The sequence below is a fragment of the Lepidochelys kempii genome, chromosome 5 (assembly GCF_965140285.1).
Source record: "Lepidochelys kempii isolate rLepKem1 chromosome 5, rLepKem1.hap1, whole genome shotgun sequence".
Taxonomy (NCBI): Eukaryota; Metazoa; Chordata; order Testudines; family Cheloniidae; genus Lepidochelys; species Lepidochelys kempii.
The window spans coordinates 104,112,534-104,127,026 of NC_136384.1; the positions used below are offsets into that span (position 1 = coordinate 104,112,534).

The 14,493-nt window shown below is 39.4% G+C and overlaps 1 protein-coding gene across 3 annotated transcripts in view; it reads right to left on the reverse strand.

The window, feature by feature from the left end:
• The window catches only part of BRD10 (bromodomain containing 10), a 108,616-nt gene that overhangs the window by 82,298 nt on the left and 11,825 nt on the right, over positions 1-14,493 (reverse strand). The gene's annotated exons all lie outside the window — the stretch shown is intronic.

A 14,493-nucleotide genomic window follows, 5' to 3' on the forward strand; every position in this document is an offset into this window, starting at 1 on the left:
TAAAACAGTGGTTCTTAACTTTTACTGCAGCCTGCACCCCTTCGGTTCTCAAAATATGTTCTCTCACCTCTTATCAAAAATCATTGAAGTAGGTCAGTTCTTTAAACCTAGATATATTTTTTGTTTGTATATTACAGTAATCGTTAAAAAATATATAATGTTAATAAATACATAGTTTTGATGAAACAAAGTAGTTGTACTTAGGTGCCTGTGCTTAATTTGTGTTTTCGATGATTTACCTTCTAAAAAAATCTGGCATGTCTCGCACTCCCAGAAAGAGCATCTTGCACCCCCAGGGGGTGTGTGCACCCCAGGTTAAGAACCACTGCTCTAAAATAGACTTTGCTCTGCCACTTTATACATTTTTATGTATATGTATTGCATTAATAGCCTAGTTTAGATTGTATCTTTGTCGCAAAAAGGGAGTAATATAACACAGACCAGCACTTTTCACTAAGTGAGTGTGCTATATGTATTTATGAATGTGCAAGAACTACAGAGAAGTAGCCATCAAAATGTAATTCCAATGAAAGTTTAATCTGAGACAAATCACGAAGAAAGTTCAAATGGTTTGTAACTGAAACCCCAAGATGAAGTTTCCTAATACTATATTGTTGGGTATTTGTTATTTATTTACCTATTAAATGCAGAAAGATATATTAATGCAACACCAAAAAATTTAAATTAAAAAATGTCAGTAAATTCAAAAGTTGATGTTTCCACATCAGCGTTAATACAGCCACGTTATACATATGAGGTCAAATCTTGCTTGCCTTACTTGGATGATTAAGTCCATTGAAGTAAATAGGACTACTTACAGGAGTAGAGTGAGCTGTATCTGTCCTGCATTATATTTCAAGGTTAGCAAATACAGGCAGTCCCTGACTTTACGACGTTCGAATTACAACCTTACAACGTTTCTGAATTGACCCCCTGATTTGACTTACAACAACTGGTTTCGACTTTACAACCCTTGGTCCCACAATGGAGTGTATTGTGGTTCCAAGTTATGACATTTCGACTTATGACACAATTTTCAGGAACCAATTGTGTTGTAAGTCCAATGAGTGCCTCTATTAAGTTGTTAAATATATGCCATTAACAAACACACATATACAAAGGTGTCCGAATTAATTGGGAATCTTCACGTCTACATTTTCTAACTTTTGTCCACTGAAATGTTATACCTCAATATTGTATTAACACAGGGTTTTTTCAGTTAATTTCCTGAGGGTGGGCAGTAGAATAGAAAAAAGAAAGTAAAAAAAGTGACAGGTTTCAGAGTAACAGCAGTGTTAGTCTGTATTCGCAAAAAGAAAAGGAGTACTTGTGGCACCTTAGAGACTAACCAATTTATTTGAGCATAAGCTTTCGTGCGCTACAGCTCACTTCATCGGATGCATACTGTGGAAAGTGTAGAAGATCTTTTTATACACACAAAGCATGAAAAAATACCTCCCCCCACCCCACTCTCCTGCTGGTAATAGCTTATCTAAAGTGATCACTCTCCTTACAATGTGTATGATAATCAAGTTGGACCATTTCCAGCACAAATCCAGGTTCCCCCCACACACACACACACAAACCCAACCTCCTGTTGGTTAAAGCTTATCTAACTATAGGTTCCTAAAGTTAAAATGGGGGGTATTTTTTCATGCTTTGTGTGTATAAAAAGATCTTCTACACTTTCCACAGTATGCATCCGATGAAGTGAGCTGTAGCTCACGAAAGCTTATGCTCAAATAAATTGGTTAGTCTCTAAGGTGCCACAAGTACTCCTTTTCTTTTTAAAAAAAGTGAAGTGCTCCCATCCAAACACCCACTCAATTGCCACACACTCTTAAACCTCTCCTCCACCTGCGAGAAGCCTGCCGTTCCTTCGCAACTACATAAGGCGGCTTCCAAATGCCTTATTTCCAAATGCCTTAGGCAGCTAAATACTCTAACATATGGTAATGTGTTTATTTGAATATATGAACTCTACATTGAAATAAATGTACAGGTAAGTTGTGTATATTAGAGCACTTGGGCTTGAAAAAAGGTGGGACCAAAAGGGTTTCTGCACCTTGGAGATGGGAGGGGAAGGGAATGGTCTGGTTTAGCAGATGGTGAAGGGGGCCAATCACTAAGAATAGCTATTAATAACCAAAACCAATCTTTAATTTATTAAAGATGTTGAAATTACAGCTAAAGATTGCATGCAGGCACACCCATGCAGAGTATAAATAATAAATTTGGCTATATAAATTTTTTCAGTGTATCAGTAGGAAAAAGCATATTTACTGTATTGCATTGTACTGCATTGGTGAAATGTATTGGCATCAATATTCCCTCAATTGTTGTTATTATTTTGTACTGAGGGGGCCACAAACTCCATTGAACATTACATTTTTGTCCTCCAGCCAAACAAAAAAAAAAAAGTGAGGGGTGAGCATGGGAGGGGGATTGTGTGTGTGCAGTGAGGGGTATGTATAGGAGGGGTTGTGTGTGTCTGAGCTACAGAGTGTTTAGGAGAAGTTCTGGGGGGCAGCCAGGAGAATAGGGTGCAGGGAGGGCTGCTCCAGGGTGGCTCCTCCCCAGTCTCACACATTAGTCTCTATTACACCCATTCATGATGTCCCAGAGGGAAATGATTTGCTATGCAGCAGCTGTCTTAAGAGCCTGGGAGAGGGAGGGACAGGGAGAGACAAACACACACACACACACCCCGCAAGTTCCCTGGGCCAGGGGTTCCAGACATGCCCACTGGGGACCCCCAGGAAGGGGGCTAGGCTGGAGCTCACTCCCCTGCTGCCTCTTGGCAGCAGCAACTGCCATGTCCCTGGACACCAACTATTGTGCAGATGAGATGTGGGTATGGGGTGTGTGCTTCTGCCCCTCAGGCCACAGCTTTGGAACTTCCGCTAACCCAGGCCAGCACTACAGAACCCAGACAGGCCCCATCTGAGCTCCTGCCCAAGGGGCATCTCAGAGCCACTACCTCCTCTTGGCTCAGCCAAGCATGACACAAAAACAGAAGGGCTTGCATTCCCTTGCAGTAAGGAGAGAAGTCCAAACCCACCGTCACAGGGGAGGGAACAAGCAGATTCTTAAAAGAGCCACACCACAGCCTTGCTGGGGCCGCACAGAGGAGACACGAGCAGCGTGATTTCTGATCTGCGCTGTATATATAAGATTCCTGCACAGTTTACACGGAACTATGATGGGTTTTACTAAAACAAACTACAAAAAGTATGCCATCGTGTACTTGTTAGTGCAACGTTTATACTCTAATTCCACTAAACTATATCATTTTTGTCAAAATATTTTCCCTTTATTACTAAAAAAATCCTAAAGACACCTTTGCTTACTGCTTGGCAAAAACCCACGAAACTAGTGTAAATTTTATTGTTTTTAAAACCTGTTCTTGAGAATGAATCTACATCATTTAATAAATATTTATTGCACAAAGTCTTTCCATATTTTCCACCATTCCATGTTATCACACAATATTTTCCTGTGGCCACATTTTATCTCCAGTCTTACATATCTAGTTTGGAAAGAGAAACATAAAATTAAAACATGATTTCAATACTTGGTGTGTGATTGTGTATAAAGAAACATTTAAAAAGGAGGCTGTATTTTATATTTTTATTTGCAAATCACATTGGTAATAATGGGAAGCACTGTACATTTGGTAATGTCAAAACACTGACATGATGAAATCACTGTAAAGAGTGGCTGCAACAAAACGATACTATTATCTGACAAATAAAAATATCTGATCCAAACATATTTCTCTGAATGACATGTCCGACAAACTGTCAAATAGATTTCCTCATCTTATATTGGAATCCTACATTCCTTAGACAAGCAAAAATTCCCACTGACTTCAACTGGATTTACACTGAATAAGGGCTCTAGCTGAATTTTAGCGGCCATACGAACTTGTCAACTCTGGGTCTTGTACCTAAAGATTCCTCCTATGCTTTGTGTGGAGAGAGAACTTTCAAAATTTTAGCTATTTGAAATTAACATAAAAATAACTGCTGGATGGTAAATCGATCTGAAACAAATTAAGAAAGCAAAGCATTAAAACTCTACATGTAGAAAAAAATAATCATACTCTCCCTGAAAATTATTTATCTGATACTTTTAAAAGTAACAAAGTGTAACAGAAAGCAATTAAAAAACTATTTATTTTTTCTGTTTATTTTGTGCACTTGATTGCACCTTGTGTAGAGTCAGCTAGTGCAGTGGTCCCCAACGTGGTGCCCAGAGGTGCTATGGCACCCGCCAGGGCATATATGCGTGCCTGCCTAGTGACACGGTGTGAAAGGTAATGCCCAGCAGGGGAGAGAAGCCGCGGCCCCGCGCCTGCCGGGGACAGAGAACTCTGGGGCTGCAGGCGCTGGTGTTCTCTGTTCCCGGCCGGCGCGGGGCCACGGCTTCTCTCCAGCTTCTCTCCGCGCTGCCCAGAACTGCCCAAAAAAAAAAAAAAAAAGTGTCTCGGACTGCCGCCGCCCAAACTGCCAAAGCGCAAAAAAACACCGCATCACGCCCGAACTGCTGAAACAGAAAAAAAAAAAAACCCCGCTCAGACTCTGCCACCACAAGAATGGACGAAATGCCGCCCCTTAGCATGTGACGCCCCAAGCATGTACTTGCTCCACTGGTACCTGAAGCCAGCCCTGTGAGTATTCTTCTGCTGCACTCATACTGCTGTTTTCTCGCGCTTTGCGATTTATTATTGTTTTAACATTTTGCCCCAAAATGAGTGGTTCAAATAAAAGACAACGTACGCATTATTTCAACGCAGAGTGGGAAGAATCCCATTGTTTTGTTGAAAATAAAGGGAAATATGTTTGCTTATTGTGCGGTGGTACTGTTGCAGTGCCGAAAAAACAATGTCGAACGCCATTTCCAAACTAATCATGGCTGTTTTGACATTAGCCATCCATTTAAATCTGGAGTTGAGAAAGAAGAAAATTAATCAACTCAAATCAAACCTATCTGCCCCGCAATCTGTTTTCACTAGACAAGTGCTAAAGTCTAAAAGTGCTACTATTGCTTCCTTTAAAATTGCTCATCTGCTTGCAAGAAGAAAAACCCTTCGAAGATGGTGAATTCTTGAAGGAAGCATTTTTGACTGGTGCTGATTGCCTGTTTCAAGGATTTCCTAACAAACGTGAGATTTTGTCGGTAATACAAGACTTGCAGTTATCAGACAACACAGTTATGAGGAGGATACATGCAATTTCAAGCGACATGCAAACTCAGCTAAAGGATGACTTGGAAATATGTGACTGGTTTTCGCTGCAGTTCAATGAGTCGACAGATATATCAGATACAGCGCAGCTGGCAGCTATGGTGAGGATGGTATTTCGTGACTTCACCATAAAAGAAGAGTTACTCAGAGTATTGCCTATGAAAGGGCAAACAAAGGGTGAGGACATCTGTAATTTATTCAAACCATATGCAACTTCAATTAGTATGCCACTACACAAGCTGTCTGCAATCACCACTGATGGGGCACCAGCAATGATGGACAACACCAATGGATTCATTGCACTCTGCAAGAAGAATGAATCCTTTCCGAACTTTATGTCCTATCATTGTATTATCCACCAAGAAGCTTTGTGCGCCAAAGCTCTTTCTTTTCAACACGTCATGAATGTCGTTATTAAAATAATTAACACTATTTGAGCTAAACCTTTGCAACACCGACTTTTTAAGGCCCTGTTGGAAGATGTTGATGATAAACAATCTGATCTTATCTTGTACACAGAAGTACGATGGCTGAGCAAAGGTAAAGGTCTCGCATGTTTTTTAAGCCTAATTGAAGACATCAAAGAATTTCTGAAGTCCACACATCAGAACTTTGAGCACCTAGAAGACTCCAGCTGGTTAATGGACTTGGCTTTTCTTGCCGACATCACTGACAAATTGAACATTTTAAATCTTGAGCTCCAGGGAAAAGACAAATGTGGCTCAAATGATAGGTTCTGTAAAATCATTCAAAGCAAAACTGATCTTGTGGATGTCACATATGAAGACGAAGTCTCTCATACATTTCCCAAGTATGAAGAAAGTGGTATGTGACAGTGATTTTAACCCATCACCATTTGTTATCCACATTCAAACACTTCTAGAACAATCTGAAAAGAGATTTCAACAGTTCACCACCATTGAGCCTGTAGTTGCTTTTCTTGTGAATCCTTTCACTTGCCAAATAGAGGTAACAGAAATGGCTACATCAATTGTGAGTCTCATTCAAGAAAGAATAGAAGACGTGGAATGGGAGATTTTGGACCTTCAAAATGATATTGTTCTAAAATCCTGCGCAACAGATGAAAACTTTGACCGAAAAAAGTTTCCTGCCTTAAAAAATGTAGCACACTAAATAAAATCTTATTTCGGTTCCACTTATCTATGCAAAGTTCTGTTTTCAACAATGAACATCATAAAATCAAAATACAGATCTCGGCATACAGATGCCCATCTTGATGATTGCTTACAAATGGGAATATCATCCTACTCTCCCAACTATGAAAAATTGGCTGAAGAAATGCAGTGCCAAAAATCACATTGACTTTATTAGAAAAAAAAAACACATGAATTAATGATACCTATTTTCCATTAAGTGCTGATGAGCGCATATGATTAACTTGTATTTAACTTTTTTTTAAAATGTTTGTTTGTTTATTTAAATCCAGTTAAAAGTAACACAAAGAATATTTTTTAATTAACCATAACTGGCTATCTATGTTAAAGTAAGAATAATAAATATATCTGGACCAGCAGTTCAACAATGTTTTATATATAGGACTGAAATATTACTAGCCTCACTTTCTGCTTCAGCTAGTCTAAATGTTTCCAAAAAACTGTCCAATCAAAAATAACTTTATTTTTTTAAAAATAAATAAGATGAAAACTGTTAAGGAGTTTTTACAAAATAAATCATAATTTTTTCTTACAGGTAGATAAAAAAGAGCAAATTCACATGGTAAGGTGAAAGAATAATTGCCACATAGTTTAATTAATACCTTTTACAAGTAAAATTACCTTTTTTATCTTATGGATTCATATATTATGTAATATTAATATATTATTTAATGTACAAATACAAAATAAGCCTTGAAAAATTTCGGTGTCCGCCACATTCTTCTGAAAACATGAATGTGCTATTGGCCACAAAAAGGTTGGGGACCACTGAGCTAGTTTAATGCGTGGCCCTTAAACTGGTACATAGTGCAGGTTGGCACAACAAACATGTGCCATGCCCATGCCCTGTGCATGTTACAGTTGTACAGAATACATTTTATTGGATGTTTGTTCTTTAAAAATACAAATTAGGAAATCATATTCAATATTACTATGTTAAACGTTGTTTATGTTGCTCAATCAAGCACTCAATAGTTCTGAAATACTAGAATTATGATTGACCACACCACCTTAATTCTGCCACATATGTTTTATGCTACATATGCCATGTAACATATCTCTGGAAAGGTTATGATCTACTGCACATATTCATCCTATTTGTATGCATGTATCATTTTTGTATTCAAACTTATGAATATTGGCTGTTTACTTGTTGATTTTAAGTAGCCTTAGTAAGGCATTTAGTCCCCTTCTTTAGAAAGGAATGTGCAAGTTAAGTGCCCAATCAAGGAACACTTAAGCTGACAATAGACCTTGATAGACACCAATCCACATCTGAGCTTTCCTGGCTATGTGGCTTGGCCTGTAAAGTTCTGAGTCATGCATGGACATGTGACTTGCCCATGTGACTCCAAAACTCCATTTTGTAGCTGTAATTCTGCACAGGTGGAGGGAGGAGTTTAGATCCACAAGGAGACACTATATAAAACCTTGGGAGACCCCCTCCATTTTGTCTTCAATTGGCTCAAGAGATATCCTCTCCACCCCAAAGGATCTCTGAAAGAAACTGGAACAAAGGACAGTAACCACAGGGTGTGTGAGTGATTGCTGGACCCAGACTAGGAGACTAGTCTGTAAAAGGAAGCTTATTGGAAAACCTCTGAGGGTGAGGTTTTATCTGTATTCAGTTTTCCCACTGGATTAGGCATAGACTTGTGTGTGTTCTTTGGTAATTTACTTTGTTCTGTCTATCACTTGGAACCACTTAAATCCTACTTTTTGTATTTAATAATCACTTTTTACTTATTAAGCCATAATATGTATTAATATGGGGGGGGGCAAACAGCTGTGCATCTCTCTCTATCAGTGTCATAGAGGGTGAACAATTTATGAGTTTACCCTGTATAAGCTTTATACAGGGTAAAACTGATTGATTTGGGGTTTGGACCACATTGGGAGTTAGGTATCTGAGTGTGAGGGACAAGAACATTTCTTAAGCTGCTTTCAGTTAAGCCTGCAGTTTGTGGGACATGGTTCAGACCTAGGTCTGTGTTTGTAGCCAGCAAGCATGTCTGGCACAACCAGGCAGGATTCTGGAGTCCCAAACTGGTAGGGAAGGCAGGGGCAGAAGTAGTTGTGGCACATCCGTTGGCAGCCCCAAGGGGGTTTCTGTGATCCAACCTGTCACAGTTGAGTTTTTTAAAAACAATTTTCTATAAAATAGCTAAAGGTCAGATTTTGAAAAAATACTAGGTGTCTAAAATGCAGACAGGTGCCTAGTGGGATTATTCCACTAGGTGCCTAAATACCTTTGAAAATCTGGCTCTACATCTCTAAACCCAGTTTTACAACATATTCTTGTTAATTCTTAATTCAAGCAAGCTGTCAATGGGGTCTTACAAAGCTCCCACAACACAGAGCTGATAATCCACAGAATCAGGAAGATGGGGGAAAACTGAACACAAGGAGACTAAACAAAAAATGGTCAGAGGTTATTACATGTATATGCACAATTGAAAACAAAATATAAATTTGATGCCAATGTAACAAGAACACAAAATATCAATTTTAATAAAGTAAAAAACTACTGTAAATAAACACATTCTATTAAAAATGTTCACACCCATTGGTTCTTCAAGGGTTTCTTTTCAGATTGGGTCCACTAGTAAACATGCCACTCAGAGAGGAGAAAGAAAAAAAAAATACATTTCTTGCCTGCTCTTTTCTTCCTCATGGCTTATCTGTGAATACATTCTAAGTGGGAAGTGACAAAAAATCACTAAAAGGAATGGTAGTATTGTATGAATAACCTTAGAAAACACATCAGTCTGGTGTACTCATCTCCCAAAAGATGTATCCCAAGACACTTGTAAACGCAATTTGTAACATTCTTCAAAATCACAAATGGAAAACCAAGCTGCTACTTTATATATTTCTTTCACTAAAGGAAAGGTTCTTACTGCCCAAAATAAGACTGAGTACATTAATGCCTGATTGAGTAGGATTATCCATAGATTATTATACTTCTGACATACAACATCTGATCCATCCTGTGATAACAGATTTTGACAATTTCATTCCTTTTACACCTTTAATGAAATGAAATAATCAGTAACAATGGCTAGCTGAATCCCTCTCAAGTAGACCCTGAGCATTCTTCAGGCATCCAGTTTTATACCATGAATGTTCCTTATTAGCATACTTAACATTGCATGGGGGGAAAAGGGATGGTAAACTAATTTTCTGTAATCTGAAAAAGACTGATTAATCTTTTGGTAAAAATATCAATGATCTTTAATGTTATTAAATTGTTCTTAATGTAAACAGAGTCAAAATGAGCTCTACCCTGACTTCTGGGGGTGAGCTGTGGAAAAGGACTTCAGAGGCTAACCTCATTTCCATGGGCACACCTACCCTGCCTAGCATGATGGGACTGCTTGCCCAAATGGTCACTTTGACTGCTGTGGGATCCACGATCTCTTTGTTATTAGGGAAACAGAAGTAAAGTGTTGTTATCCTGGTTATTTGAATCAAGGACAGTAGAACTGTACTTGGCATTTTATAAGGGACTCATCCTCAACTAAGTAGCACTCGCTAGGCAAGGGACATGGGTTCCAAAACCCAGTGAATTGAGAGAGGCTAGGAATAGATATGTGTACCTGGTAGTATGGGCCCCAAACAGCACTTTGACCCCTCCTCTCTCCAGGGTCTAATAACAAAGCTAATTTTGACTCCATTAGGATAATCTTGTTACATGCTGCAGAGCTGAAATCACTAACTCCTAGGTCTAAGCCTTACACCTACTCTGGGCTAGTGGTTCTGAGTGTGCCATCACTGAGGCTCCCCTACTAATAGTGAAATCATTAAGAGCTGAAAGCTGTGTTAAGTGGAAGGGGGGGCTGAAGACATTTTGGTGAGCAGTGAGAGGAATAGCTAGCAGGACAGCTGGCGGAGAGGTGTGACTGGTGGTGAAGACTGCAGCAGAACCCCACAGAGAGGCATGGCAATCAGCCGGTGACCCAAGCAGGGGAGCATGTAAGATGCCCCCATACCTCCACACACTTCCACTCAAGCTGGGGGATACAAGCTGCAGATGAACTTCTGAACTCTAGGGGCTGCACTGACCAAGGACAGAAACTGTGGGAGGGGTGCCTTTTAGGTTGCTGGACTTGAGACCCTGAGGAGAAAATGCCACTTGTTGGATCATATTAAAGAAGTTCTGTATTAAAATCACAAATGAGTTTAATTCCCCATAGTTTAAATTCCAGGGTATCACTAACTGAGAGGTCTCTTGGTCTCTTATTTTTACTGTTTCTCTCCCTCTCTGTGTGAATCTTGCAAGCTGCGAATCATGTTAGTACATCCTAAAACAGAGTCTGTTCTCAAAGCAATACTTTGTAACAACTACTCACACAGAGAGAGACTCAAAGCGATACTTTGTAACAACAGAAACAGCACACAGAGACTCCCCGCCCTTTTGTTGTATTTATCTCGCTTTGTTAACAATTGTGATTAAAATAGAGATAGAGGATGTATGTGGATGGATGCTTGGTGTGGATAATAACTGAATGATCAGGGAGGTGCCAGCCTAAGAATCCAGTGTTCATCGGCTGAAGAAGGCGTCAAGTGGAAACAACCAGAGGACCCCCGGAGGGCAGACTGGAATCCACCCAACAGCCTCAAGGATTGGAGAACCAAAGAATAAGATAACATCTGGCAGCATGGAGCCATCAGAAATGTGCCATCTGCTGATTGATTCAGCAACAGCATGATGAAGCAATTCCCATAGACTGGCATAGGAAGAAATTCCTATAAAAATGGATTCTAGAAAGTGAGAACTTTGGGGTCTGATTCTGCAAACCAACTTCCAGGAGCATCAGATGAGCATCTGACAAGGCCCTGCTCCCTCCTCATGTCCAGGCCACCTGGGCAGTGGCTTGGCATGAGCAACTCTAAGGCTGGTAACTATGATAACAACCTTGCGGAACCTGTGTGTGTATGAATGTGTGAATAAATATGAAATTGAATGGAATGTTATAGCTATAACTGCTTACTATGCTTCTTTCTGTATTTACAAATGTGGCATTTTGCCTTTTCCTCTTTAATAAGATCCTGCTTTTTATTTTATTGGTACAACACACTGCCAAACTTACTTGAGGGCAGATCTTTTGCTCATGGTTTGTATTATGAATCCTGTTTGTGGTATTTCCCCAGATAATGCCACATTGTTTCCCTCCTCTTTAAAAGGCTTTTGCTACACTCAGACTCACTGCTTGCAAGAGGGGAAGTACTGCCTCTTAGAGGCACCCAGGGGGGTGGTACAGAAGTGTCCCAGGTCACTGGGTAGGGGCTCGAGATGGTTTTGCATTGTGTTATTGAAAAGGAATCCTTAGATACTGAAGCCAGCCCTTGCTGCTGCCAACTCTGACTGGCAGAAAGGTTACATTAAGATGAATTATTAGTTTTAAACAAAGTATTTCCCATCTAGCACTCTTTCTTGATGTGATTGCTGTTTACATGGATAAGTAGCAGATGTGGCAATATCCTGGAAAAACCCTACTGAATTAAGTTTTAGTATCTTTGGAGTCCATCCTATTAAATGCAAAGATTATATATTATTGTGGATATGGATTATCAAAAAACTATACTGAACGAGGCAGACCAGAATGGGCTTCTGGAGGGTAATACACATGAAGTAGATTTCCTGGGAAATGTCTAGAGGGAGTTGAATGCAAATTCCTTCCACCCCATCTTCAGTTAATCAAAAACCCAAAGTTTTTGATACTACACCCTGAAGAACAAACCATTTTCTGCTGGTTATCTGTTCCTGAAGGTTGAAAACAAAGGTCCAAGCTGCATGAACAAACAGGATGATCTGCTTGTTCTGAGCTAAAGCTGTTATTAACTAGTAAGCACAGAAAAACTCCATGGTTTGAAGGACTGACTCCTACGAGAGCCCCTACTGGAGCTGGGGAAGGGTAGAATCGCTGGTAAGGTTATTAGCATGCATGCAGGTTTTATTTTTTTTAGTATTTTTTTCTGCAGTGCTTTCATCTTAAGAGTTAGGTTGACATAAGGCAGCTTACATTGACCTAACTCTGTAAGCGTCTACACTAAAATGTAGCTCCAACTGATAAAACTCACCCACTACATTTACTTAACTCCTCCTCCACAAGAGGCGAAGTGCATAGGTTGATGTGGTTAGGTTGACTCAATGTCATTGTAGACACTGAGTTGCTTAAATAGACTGTTGCTTCAGAAACCGTTCCACAATGCCCTACACTGACAGTTAAATCAATCCAAGCACTCCTGGTGAGGCACTGCTGACACAAGGAGCGTACTGTGGACATGCAGAAGCAATTTAATTACTCCAGTGGCTGTAGGTCGATGTAACTTAGGTCAACTTAATTTTGTAGTGTAGACTTGCCCTCAGATATTTAAGGCCCGAAACTGGTGTTTATAAACAACACACCCCCAACAACCTTAACTACCCAAGAAGTTAGAGTCAGAGAATAACCACTTGACACAGCATACTCTACTCCCAAGGAAGCAGAAATGGGGACTAAGCAACCACGGAAATTAATGTTGTTTGATGTTTGAAGCTTCATTAGTTTCTCCTAATGGTGGTCCCCACTAAAAAGTCATATGCAATAGATGTGAGCCAATTCCAGCATAGATAACCTTAATGGTCATGCTGCCATTGAGGGATCCGGAGAAGAGAATTGGGAACTATGCAGAGGCATCATGAAGGTACATGAGCCAAGATCCTGCAGCTCTCCAGCCTAGTTCCTTTCCAGTCTACTGTTTTCACATTTGGAGCAGAATGATAGCACAGAAATAGGCTCCCTAAGAAGACTTCAGATTTAATAAGTATGTTCTCCCTTTCCCCTGTTTTCTTTTAGTGGATACTATGACCTTGAACTACTACACATTATGACAAATGAAAAGGAGAACAAGCGATATGCCCTATCAACATACAGTCCTTTTAAGAACGATCCTCAAACATAGTTCACAGAGCCCCAGAACAGAAAAAGAATTCTGTGGGATAAGTTAGGGATTGATAGGAGACAGTCCATAAGTGGACCTCTTTCAAAGTACGCCACAGAATGAAATATTTATTGAATACATTAAAACATATAAATGGACATACACACACCATACAGAGAGAATAAAAAAAGGTGATTATATGCTATTGGTATCAGGATCAATATAACTTCTCAAAATGTATTTAATTAAGAAACAACATACTCTTCCATTATAAGGAATGTGTTGTTCTAGACTAAAAATTATATGTAGTATTTTATTTCAACAAACATGGATTAAGAATGTTTCAAGTTACTTGCTTTCAGTACTTCAGTCGTGACTGCTTATAGTTCTGCTATAGTCATACAAAAAAAAATGGTCATGGGGAAGTTCGGTAAATCAGGATTCAGCAAACTAGGAATATGTCCATAGACTACTGGCTTTCAAACGCTATTACAAATTTTATGATATTAAAATATCAGAAGTTTTAAAATGATTTACACCATTATGGTGTTTGGGAAATTTTCCAATAACAAAAGTGAATTAAGACTAACTAGGGTTTTGCAGATACCTTCTAATGGTAAAAGCGTGTGTAATTCATGGCACAGTCGCAGTAAAAAACAAACAAACAATTTCACACTATGGTCACAGTAACCTTGTGGACCCTGCAGTCGCACACTAACAGTTTGTTAGTTCACTTTGATCTAGTTCTCTTTAAAATGGGACTAGATCAAGGTGAACTAATCAACTGTTAAGGCACAGCAGCTGATCAAGGCAAACTTATGACCTGTTGTTGTGCAGCAGCAGGGTCTACATGAACAGCTTATTAGTAAGCACTGACCATCTGCTGCACATGAACTGTATGTTAGTTTACTTGGATCTGGCCCTTTTTCACTGAGAACTAGACTGATACAAAACTAACAAATTGCTAATGTGTAGCCACAGGGTCCATATAAATGTCAAAATGGTTCCATGACAGTGGTGACCTTTTAGAGTCAAGTCCAAATATATGGCAAAATTCATGGGTTCTGTGACAGTAGTAATCACCATGATGTAATTGCATTCTTAACTATATTGTAGTCCAGGGTTCAATAGTGAACTCTGTAT